Source organism: Camelus ferus, chromosome 12 (genome assembly GCF_009834535.1).
Source record: "Camelus ferus isolate YT-003-E chromosome 12, BCGSAC_Cfer_1.0, whole genome shotgun sequence".
In the NCBI taxonomy this organism is placed as follows: Eukaryota; Metazoa; Chordata; class Mammalia; order Artiodactyla; family Camelidae; genus Camelus; species Camelus ferus.
In genome coordinates, this window is record NC_045707.1 from 2,215,761 (window position 1) to 2,227,627 (window position 11,867).

General features: G+C 43.3%; 1 pseudogene; it reads left to right on the top strand.

Annotated features, from left to right (window-relative positions):
• Window positions 1-8,594: 8,594 nt before the first annotated feature.
• Window positions 8,595-9,062, top strand: LOC102524184 (annotated as a pseudogene).
• Window positions 9,063-11,867: the final 2,805 nt, after the last annotated feature.

Genomic DNA, 11,867 nt, shown 5'->3' on the forward strand with positions numbered 1-11,867 from the left:
CGTGCAATTAGAGATATTTGAGCAATAGCTTCTCTCTCCTACCAGACTGTAAGGACCAAGAGGACATCTACTTTCTCTGGGTTCCATGCTGTGCCCTGTACATTATAGGGATACAATCATGTTACATGAATGACCTAGATGCTGCTAATTAGCTTAAACATGTTGCTTCATCTCTTTGGATCCCTGCTCCATCATTTGCAAAATGAGGAGACAGCTTAGATCAGTGGTTTGAAAACAGGTTTGAGGTGGGGGAGTATAGCTCAAGTGGTAGAGCAGTGTGCTTAGTATGCACAGGGTCCTGAGTTCAATCCCCAGTATCTCCTCTGAAAACAAATAAGCCTAATTTCCTCATCCACCACTGAAATAAAATACAGTAATGAGACTAGGCTTGAAGTTTTGCCCCTTCCCATCTCCCCCAAGACATTTGTCAACATCTGGAGATATTTTTGGTTGTTACACTGGGTTGGGGTGTGCTGCTGGTGGATAGAGACCAAGAATGATCAGGAATGTTGTTCAACATCCTGCAATGAACAGGGCAGTCCCCATAACAGTTATCTAGCCCAAAATGTCAATAGTAGCTGAGGTTGAGAAACCGCGGGTTAGATAACTTCTCAGGTCATTTCCAGATGGGTCTACGATTTGTCCTTTGAACTTGGGTTTAACCTGGCTAGTGCTGGAACAGTACAGTGATAAAGGTCCCTGCTTTGGAGTCAGACCAACCCAGGTTTGAATCTAGAATATACCACCTACTGCCCACTGATGTTAGACAGTGATGACTGAAGAATTTCTATACCAAAAGGGATTAGGGTCTGCAGACTGGTTGTAAGGGAGGACTTGTCTTGAAGCTGAGTTTTCATAGCGAGCACACTGTTTTAACTAGGCTGTGTTATAGACCGATAAAAACAGTCAAGTTTTAGCTCTGCTACTTACAAGTCATGGTGCCTTGTGAAAACTTTAGCTTCTCAATGCCTCAGTTTCTTCATCTGAAAACTAGGCTAATTACTAGTACCTTCCTGAAAAGATTACTGTGAGGGTTTAAATGAGTTATCACACATTAAGAACTTTGAACAGATTGGCCTATCGTAAGCACTCAATAAATGATAAGAATATGTCATTATCATTACCATTGGGTTTTTTTAATTACATAAGGTAATTTATGTAATTCTTTCATGAGGCTGCTAGAGATTAACATGGGCAGACAAAGCTCCCCAAGTCACCATTTGGTGAGCAAATCGATTATTTTCACCAAGCCTTAAATTCCTTGTTTGTAAGATGACAATAATATCACAGTGTTGTTCTAAGGACTAACGGAGACAATATAAAGCACTTAGCATAGTGCCTAACTATAGTATCTGCTAATAAGTGGTAAATATTTATCATCTAATTTGTTTAGTGACAGTAAGCTACTGGCTAAGGGGCCCATGGCTGGAAGGAGAAGCCCAGGCATCTCTTAATACTGCTATTTGGGTTATTGTGTTGGAAGTCCAAATGCCTGCAAGTTTGTGCTTGAGCTGAATTAGGTGGTTCCAACCTAAATCAGCCGGTACCTCACAGCAGATGGGGCTCCATCTAAGCACTATGGATTTGAAGAAAAATTGGGATACTTCCTGATGGCTTGTGGAACAACAATGGCTTTTTCTTTTTTAAACCTAGGGGCATCAGTGTTTGGTTTTCTGACATGTTACTTTCTAGACTGGTATCTTAAGAATTCTTTTCCCCTCCCAACCTACCTTGCCAAAATACTGGTATCTAAATGATGCTAGGTCCTTCCTGGACTGCTCCAGGAAGAAATGAGATTTGGGATCAGGGCTAATTGTGACTCAAATTATTGTTATTCAAGTAGCACATGTGTCCCGAAGAAATAGAGTGATGTGGTATGGGAACATTTGAATGACCAGGCAGAACAAAGAGAAATTGGACCCCGCCCTGTAAACAAGCATTAAGCATTCAGGGAGAGAGAGAATAGAAACCTATAAATAGTAGACGAGGCCAAAGGCACCCAGGGCAGCACAAAAATCAGGATCATTTCTTTCACATACATCTGCAACTACCTGTTTGGAAACAGGTGGTTATAAAACATTACAGTGGAGGAGGACAATATTAAAATATTTTCCTAGAAAGAATTTTTAGCTGCAGAAACTAAGTCCTAACATTCATTCATTTATCCATTCAACAAACTATGGGCAAGAGTCTGGGATACCAAGACAAATAAGGAAAAGGGAGGGTACAGCTCAAGTGGTAGAGCACGTGGTTAGTCTGCACAAGGTCCTGGGTTCAATCCCCAGTACCTCCTCTAAAAATAAATAAACCTAATTACCTCCCCCCTGTCCCCACCAAAGTAAAATAATTAAATAATATGTAAATTAAATATTTAAAAAATGAATAAGGAATTCACAGACAAGGGAAGAAGGGATGAACAGATAAAAAGACAATTGTAATGCTTCATGACAAAGAGGTCATCTTTCATATCCGTCAAGAACACAGACTCTGGTGTCACACAGACATGGGTTTAAATATGATATGACCATAAATCTGACCTTAGACAAGAGAGATCCTTAGCATTTCTAGGGCCCAATTTTCTTCATTTATGGGACAAGCATGGGTAGCAACCCAGTATTCATTCCCCTCTTGGTCCTTACTAGCAGAACCTCAGTTTTGTTCAGAGCAGAAATCTGAAAGAAAGCTTTAAAAAGAAGAAAAAGAGAATTCTCAGACTCCCTAGTAGCCACATGACACAGTTCTGGACAGAGAGATGTAAGTAGGGAATTAGCACCCGTTCCTGACTAATAAGACAAAACCACAGGAAGAAAAGGCTCTTTGCCCTCCATCCTTTGATTTTTGTCTTTTATCTTTCCTACCACCCAGAACACAGATTGGAAAAACGGCAGCCCTTTTGTGTCCACTGTAACAAAAGCTACATGCTAAGAATGGTCCTGTGGAGCCACCGTACCAGCCCCAGCCTGTCCACCTCTAATTTATCTATTTCAGCAAAATAAGTCCCCATTTGCTTAAGCCATTGTGGACAGGTTTCTACATGCTGCCAAACTCGACTCCTAAGTGATACAATCTGTAAACTGAGGATAATAATAGTATCTCCCCCTGGGGTTCTTTTGAGCATTACATAATGCATGCAAAGCCCTTAGCATGACACCTGGCCCACAGACACACTCAATAAATGGTAACTTAGACCTTTTTACTACTATTATTACTTCTGTTATCCTCATTAATATGATTAGTATATGTGTCCAAAGCACATAGGAAGATGTAACTCCTGCCCCAGGGAGATGGGGCAAGCTTCACCGAGAATGTTATGTTTGATCTGGGTCTTTTAAAATGAGGAGGAGCTTCCCAGGCTATGGTTTCTGATAAAAAATGAGTACATTCTTGAGTGCCTGCAAGGGCTTAGGAAGAGTTCAGCACTGCTCTCCAGGAGATAAGGTGGTAATAGCGCTGGGCTTGGAGTTGGAGCACAGGACTCAAGCCAGTGGACCTCAAACTGAGACTTAAGGAGAAATAAGTGGGTGCTGGAGCACCTAGGCACAGGGCCATTGTGGGCCCACAGGAGATAACAGATCCCATGAAAGGTCTGTTTAAATACCAGTTTTTGTTAACCCTGTACTCTGGTTACTGACAGCCATCAGACAAGCTCGTGGTGTAAATCTCTGCATTTATAAGCTCTTTGAGAACATGAGCACTCTCTTAATCCTTTCCTTGATTTCTGTGTCCCTGGCCCCAAGTACAGAGCTTGACACAAAATATATGGTTATTCCAACAACCCTGAAATTATTCAGAAACACAGCCTTGCACTCACATTCCCCCTGGAAGAACAGATAAAGACCCAGAGCAGAGCAGAGGATCTTGGAAAGGCTGTCTTAACCATGCACTCTTCTAAATAAAGACTGAGTGCTCAGGGCCTGAGTCCTTCCCCCAAATTTATCATCTCTTTAATCAGAGAAGAGTAGATATAAATAGAAGACAGCATTTTCTACTCCAAAGCTTTCTTTTCCCAAAAAAGAAAGGCGGAGAATACTCTTGATAATTCATCAGCTGGATGAAGGGGCAGCCACTCCTGCCACGTGGCGGGCTGATCTGGGCGCAGATACAGAGCCTAATGAGAAATGGAGTTCAGCAAAAGAGGAGCGTGTGATGTTTCAGCCTCATTAGCACTGTAAAACCAGCCGTCCAGACACAAACCCTGCCATTGACTTTGACCTCACTTTCCTACCTCCCTCTGCTCATGGCATTATTGAACCTGGGTTTTTCCTATAGGCCAGAACCTTGCCAACCCTTTTGCCCTTCACATAATGTGTTTGTCTGGTTTCTATTTCTGTAGTTTGATGAAGGATGATAGCAGGGTATTGAGTTGTTGTTTTTCATTTAGTGCTGTCACCGCCCTCACCCAGCCCGCTACCCCTCACTCCGCTCCCAACTTGGGTTTTCATTGTCTGTTTTGTGCCTCTTCCTAGGTTTTATTGCTTCCTTACAGAGTAGAGAAGACATTTTATTTTATTTTATTTTCCAGGCTCTCGTGTATGTAACCTCATATATGCATCTTTCCCACAAAGAATTATGGTGTTTCGAAATTGAAAATGACCTCAGAAGGGAAAGGTAGGGAAGGTTCGGATATTCACTGAACCCCTGATGTGTGCCAGGCCCTGAACCACGGGCTTTTTTTTTGCATTTAGTCCTCACAGCATGTCGGCGAAGCGGGTAGTATTACATCTCATTTTACAGATGAGAAAACTGAGATCCGGAGACGTGAAAAGACAAGCTTAAGGTCATGCTGAATGGTTACTGACAAAGGAACTCCCTACTTCCTACTCCAAGTCCACTGCCCCTTCCATGCCTCAGCTTGTCTTTGTAGACTTTTTAGGATGTTTTGATTTAGGTAGATATAAATCTCACAGGGAAGAGGGGAAAAAAAGTGTAACTTTTTGTTTTCTGAAACAGAACGCAACAATCTTGATCCTGTTTTTCACGTGGGGCAGAAGCTCCCAGACCTTTGTTGCATCAAGATATCGGGTCTTTGCTGTCTCTGGAGCCTGGTCAGGTATCTCCCCCGGGTCCTTGTCTGGCTGTCGATATCTGTCCCAGCTGGCCTCTGCTGAGCTGTCCTGTCTGGTCGTCAGTCGTTGACCCACCCAGAGAGCAGCTTACCCAGGGTCTCTCCAGGAAAGGCTCTGTTGTATCTGCTTCACACCTCTGTCAAGGGCATGGGAAAACCAGCTGCTCCCATGCTGCTCTGGGGTCTGGGGAATCTCCAGGAGGCTGTCTTGGGCCCCTGCTGTGTAGACACAGAGGAGACACTGCTACTCCTCACACCCTTGCTGGAGGGGAACCTTGCAAATGTTCTGAAGGGAGGCGGGGCACAGACCTCCCCTCCTTCCAGATGCCACAGCGACCTGGAGTTCTGTTTCTCCCTGTCTCCTCCCCGAGGCTCCAACTATGAGAAGGTGAAGGCAAGGATCCTCAGAGACCCCACATGCGGCTTCAGTTCTGGTCAGCTCTGGACTTGGCTCTCTCTCCTCAACTCTTGCCACATGTGCCTCTCCTGGGTGAGGGCAAAAGACTGGTCCCAGCTGATTCTGATTCTGGAAAAAAACCTCTAGATTTTGTAGGGTGTAGATTTCATGTCCAGAGTTATGCAGGATTTAGACTTCGGGAATTAAAAAGACCAAGTTTTTAAAACAGAGACTTTTCTCTCAAGCTATATGTTTCAAAAGCCTTTTGAAATTCAAAAGCTCTGCCCTGACTCTCCTTTCTCTTTGTACTTCCACCTGTAACAGCTTTATTCCTGAAAGGAAGGGAGGGTGGGAACAGTGGAAGATACCAGGGAAGGTGGGGAAGAGAGAATGAGTTAATATTTCTGTGGCGAAGACAGTCTCTGCCCCGTTTCTTCATCCTGCGAACACAGAGACAGTTCTCAACCTCCTTCATAGTTAGGATGGGGACATAGGACAATGCTCTGGCCAATGGAATGTGGGTAAAAGTTTCAGGCCTGGCCCCTGAAAACATCCCTGCCAATCTCCAGCCCTCCCTTTCCCCTCCACAGCGGCTGTGGAGATCACAAGCTAAAGAGAGTAATATCACAGGAGGAAAAGGAACCTGGATGCCTGAGTCATCAGTTGGAGGAGAGATGCATCAGACTGTGATGTGATAGAAAACAAACTATGGCTACCAAAGGGGAAGGGTGGGGGAGGGATAAATTAGGAATTGGGGATTAACAGATACACATGACTATGTAGAAAATAGATAACCAACAAGGACCTACTGTCTAGCACAGAGAACTATATTCAGTTTCTTGGTAATAACATATAATGGAAAAGAATCTGAAAAAGACTGTATATATATGTATGTATGTATTAACACCCTAAATCACTTTGTTCTACGCTGAAACTAACATTGTAAATTAACTATACTCCCCCCCCAAAAGACTGTTATGTGAGCAGGAAATGAAATTTAATTATAAAACTTAAATTAATTAAATCAATTAAATAATAAAATATATAATAATTGATATATAAAATATAATTTAATTATGTTTTTGGTCAAAAGCTTGATTGTTTTGATTAAAATCTGTGAAACTGAAGGTATATAAAATGACACCAATTCTAATAAAATATTAAGTATTATCTTTGGACAATATTCAAAGCTTGGAATTGGAAGGAGAGTGGTGGGAAAGAAAACAAGAATGATATCTCAAATCTCTTCTCTCAACCAGCCTGGCATAAAGCCTGGCATACTGAGATGCTTAATAAGTAATGACTGAGTGAACGAAAGATCCATGAACCTATCAATTCTGTTTAAACCCAAGACATTTACTGTTTCAGTTTTTATGGAGATGAGCAAAGGAGGTAGAGATTTAAAAAAGAGAGAGAGAGAGATTAAGAAGGAAAAAAAAGTTGGGAATACTGAGAAGGCAAGGTGGAAATAATCTTCCACAAGGCATGCATCCTTCCCCATTCCCACTTTTGTGACTTAAAACAGTGCTTATCAGCCAGAACTCCCTGTAATTTTGCACTCTACCTGCTCATAAACACAAAAAGTACAGTTAACATTCCCGTTTATGTTTTATGTTAATGCACAAAATGAAGCTGAGCATGGCAAGTACCACAGTGAGAGGCAGGCAGAACCCAGTAAGTTGGGAAAAAAAAATTCTTTCCCTGCGACTTGGAATCATACAGAAAGGCTTTTGAAGTTTGAAGGGGCTCAATAAATAGCATCTCTTCCCTATCAAGTCAGGAACTGATTTAGAGACAGACACAGAGAGAAGAAATGAAAACGTTTCTCACTGATCAACAATACGTCCGAGTGTGCAGCCAAATGGATGTGCTGTGAACCTCCATTCTTGAATTAGACTCAACCACCAAGCCACTGGCATAGCTGGAAAGCCACATGCTACTCCTGACAGGGACCGGCTCCTTAACGCTATGGCTTCACCTTCTTGGAGTCAAGCAGATTTGAAGAAAGAATAAAGTTGCTGAGCCAAGCCCTGTCCAGTTCTTCTTCCCAAATCACTAATCAGATAAATCCCTCCTTCTGTCTAGTCAGCTTTGGCTAAGATATGCGGCAGGAACTAAGACCTCTAAATTCTCAGTAGCTTACAACCACAAGGATCTCTTGTTCACATATCCATTGTGGGTTGGTTATACATATGTCTTCATTCTGGACCCAGGCTGATGGACTGGTCCATATCTTGGTTATTACTGGTCTATGGCAAAGGGAAAAGAGGTAGGGTGGTGGACCACATGATGGAAGGGACCCGCCCGTATTCTCCTCTCATTCCATTGGCCAAAGCAAGCCACGTGGCCAAGCCTGCCCTCAGTGGAGTAGGGATGTTCAATCCTTCTGAAGGGAAGGGCAATGAATATGTTGAAACAATACAATCTAGTACCCTCCTTCCCCAGGGGATTCATTTCTCCCAATCTGCACCCAAAGGCCAAAGGAGAAGTATCAGACGCTGTTGTTGTCACATGCCTATCCCATTGGCTTCCCGTGAAAGTCACCTGTGGGTTCTGCAGACAGTTCCCACATGTCACCTGCTTCCTAACACCTGCCAGAAGGGCTTTTTCTGGCTGGTCCATGGAACAGAGGGTTCCAGAAGGAACCTCCCCCCCTCCAAGGAGAATCCCCAGAGGCACCACTTAACTAAGGAGGGACAGAAGTTGGTGTACAAATTCTCCATCTTTCACCTCTTGGCAGGAGAGTTGTGAGCTATTTCTACACTATCCTCAGAGGGCCACAATAGGAGTGAGCTTGAGTTGCCCACAATGGTAACTGGCTCATAAATATAGCTTTTCTTCTCTTTTCATCCTTCCTTGTCTTCCTCCCTGGGTGTGCTTCTGGGGATCATGACCTAAATAAACCACTGCACCCAGATCCCTGGGTCCAGGTCTGTTTTGAAAAAACCCAACTATAACAGGGATGGAAGTTTCTCCTGTCAAAGACCTGTGTCCTAATCTTCCATCATTCCCCAGCAATTCCCCAGCCTACTCAGACTCACAGCACAAAGCAGTGTGAGGGCAAAATGAATCTTATCCAGTAACTAGCAACTTCCTTTCAGCCAGAACCACCATTTGCAATAATCCGCCAAAATGACCCACGTGAAGAGAAAGGAGGGAAGCACCGCCATGTCCTCTAGGCCATTGAGAAAATACGGAGCTGCTTCTTGGCCACAGACACACGAATCCACAAGAAAGGTGATGCTGTCAACATCAAAGGATGGGCACTGTTCAAACAGTCCCGCAGTCCCCCAAAGTTTCCTATGGCAAAACAGGAAGAGACCAGAAGGTTCCCCAGCCCACCATTGGCACCATAGTCAACAAATAAGTTAAGGGCAAGACTCTTGCCAGGAGAATGAGTGTGCGTATTAAGCATGTTAAGCACTCTAAAAGCCAAGGTAGCTCCCTGAAACATGTGAAGGAAAACAATCAGAAAAAGGAGAAAGCCAACAAGAAAATGACGTGGGTTCAACTGAAGTGCCAGCCTGCTCCACCTAGAGACCCACTTTGTGAAAGGACCCTAAGTGTCTGGAATTCATTCCCTATGAACTCATGGCATAACAGTGAAGTAGAAATCAACAAAGAACCTCTACAAATTTTTTAGGGGGTTGGGGGATAATTATGTTTACTTATTAATTTTTAGAGGAGGTGCTGGGAATTGAACCCAGGACCTTGTGTATACTAAGCACGCACTCTACCACTGAGCTATACCCTACCCACACCTAAAATTTTTATTTATTAAAAAAAAATAACTTATATACTAAGCACATTCCATGTTGAATCTTCACCATTTCATTCTCAGAATAACCATGTGAGGTTGGTATCATGATCATCCCCATTGTGTGGATGAGGAAACTGAGGCTCAGGGAGGAGTCTCCTCCAGGCACTGATGCCCCCTGGTCTTCCAGTGCCAACTCCCCCAGCACTTGTAGGGAGGCTCCTGGTTTCTTGTCAAACCACCTCATGTTTGTGGCCACCCCAGCTGGTGTCAGGCAGTCTCTGCCTTGGACATCTCAGTGCCTCTTTTTCTTTCCAGCCTGTAATTTAGGATTTCTCACCTGTCCCTACACAGCCATCATCATGCCTCATACACAGTTCATTCATGTTCAACAAGTGTTGGGTGGCTCCTGGGTGGTGGGATTGTTGAAGGCGTGGGGAAAGTGACCGTGAAAGTGATTCCTGCTCTCACCAGGCTTATTTTCTGGTGAGGAGAGAGGGTTAAAATAAGCAGTATAAATGTTAGCTAGTGGTAAGGACCGCTCAGACTCAGACCAGGGTGATGGGATTGTGGGGGCGTGGGTGGCTATTTTCCATTGGGAGACCAGAGAGGGCTGCTTCTCTGAAAGGGTCACTTTTTTTAACATTAAAGTATAGTCAATTTACAATGTTGTGTTAGTTTCTGAAGTACAGCATAATGAATCAGTTACACGTTTATACATACATTCTTTTTCAGATTCCTTTTCAATATAGGTTATTACAAGATATTGAATATAGTTCCCTGTGCTGTACAGTAGAACTTTGTTGTTTATCTATTTTATATATAGTAGTTTGTATTTATACATAGAACATTGTATGTATAATGGTAGTAGCAGCAAATCCCAAACTCCTAATTTATCCTTCCCCTGCCCTTTCCCCTTTGGTAGCCATAAGTTTGTTTTTATGTCTGTGAGTCTCTGTTTAATAAATAAGTTCATTTGTGGGGTTTTTTTTTAGATTCCACTTATATCGTGTGGTACTTGTCTTTCTCTGTCTGACTTGACTTCCCTTAGTATGATCATCTCCAGGTTCATCCATGTTGCTGCAAATGGCATTATTTCATTCTTTTTTTTATGGCTGAGTAGCATTCCATTGTATAAATATACCACAACTTCTTTATCCAGTCATCTGTCAATGGACATTTAAGCTGCTTTGACGTCATGGCTATTGTAAATAGTGCTGCTATAAACATTGGGGTGCATGTATCTTTTTGAATTAGAGTTTTCTCTGGATATATGCCCAGGAGTGGGATTGCTGGATCATATGGTCAGTCTATTTTTAGTTTTTAAAGGAATCTCCATACTGTTTTCCATGGTGGCTGCACCAAACTACATCCCCACCAGCAGTGTAGGAGGGTTCCCTTTTCTCACACCCCCGAGAGGGTCACTTGCAAGCCAAGAGCTGAGTCACAAGAAGGTGGAAAGATATGGGGGAAAAGCACCCCACTCAGAGAGAGCAGCATAAGCGAAGGCCTTAAAGGGAGTACTGGTTGAGGAGAAGTAACTAGGGGGGTGTTAATAACAACACTCGCCTTCAGGGGTATGTGTTTATAGACGCAGGCCACACTTGAGTCCTGTGCTCTGAAGATTCAACACAGACAGGGTGGACCCCCAGCTTGATCCTCTTACCCCTCCTCCTTACCTTACCTGCTTTATCTTATTCTCTCTCAACACTGTTTGGAATCTGGAATCTGCTCCCACTCCCAACCTTGGTGAAATGAATTGCTCTTTCCAGACTCCACTGTAGCACAGTCCCACGGGCAGGGCGCTGGACTCCTACACTAAGCTCTCTGCCGCCCTCCTAGACTAGGGGCTCAGAAGGAGCTGGAATCTCTCCCTCCCTCCCCCTTCCCCTCTCTAGCCTTTAGGGATGTGCAGGATGCACAAAAAATGTGCTAAGCATGTTCCCTTAGCACTTTGCAACAGTTCCAGTGAGTCTTTAACACAAGGGTACTCGTTAACCGTCCACCCTCTCCTCCAGCCCTACATCAAGGGTGGAACCTCAAATGCCCACAGGGGCCAGGCAGGGAAGGGGCAGGACCACAGGGAGTGAAGACAACTGGGAGGCAATGACAAACTCACCTTTGTGTCATTCAGGAAATTTTGATTTTTTAACGTGAAATCTCTAGATATTTAAATGTTGGCATTTAATTCTTTGGAAAAGTTACACGAGCTCTTAAGTGCCTTTTAAGTGCATTTAAAATAAAATGCATCACAAATGCATTTTATTCGTAATGGTATGTATTCTCAATATCTCACACGGCAGATGAAAAATAATATCTTCTCAATAGTATCTGTTGAATGAATGAATACATGGAAAAAAAAGAAACTTTATGAGAATTAATCAGATCATCATTCCCATTGGAGTCCATCAATTGTCATCACTTGGCTCAGCCAAAACTGGATTCCAGGTATAAAGTAGGGTGGGCTTAGTTTTCTGTGTTACATCAGCTGATGGGATTCCAGTTTTTTTGTTTTTTTTTTTTATTGCTCCACTATCCCAGGTGACTCCAGTGGCCCTGGGGTTTTCTGGGCAGGAGACCAAATGTCTCCAAAGCAGGCTAAGTTCCACAGGTGGCCTGGCTGGGTTCACACACTCACCAGAGAGACA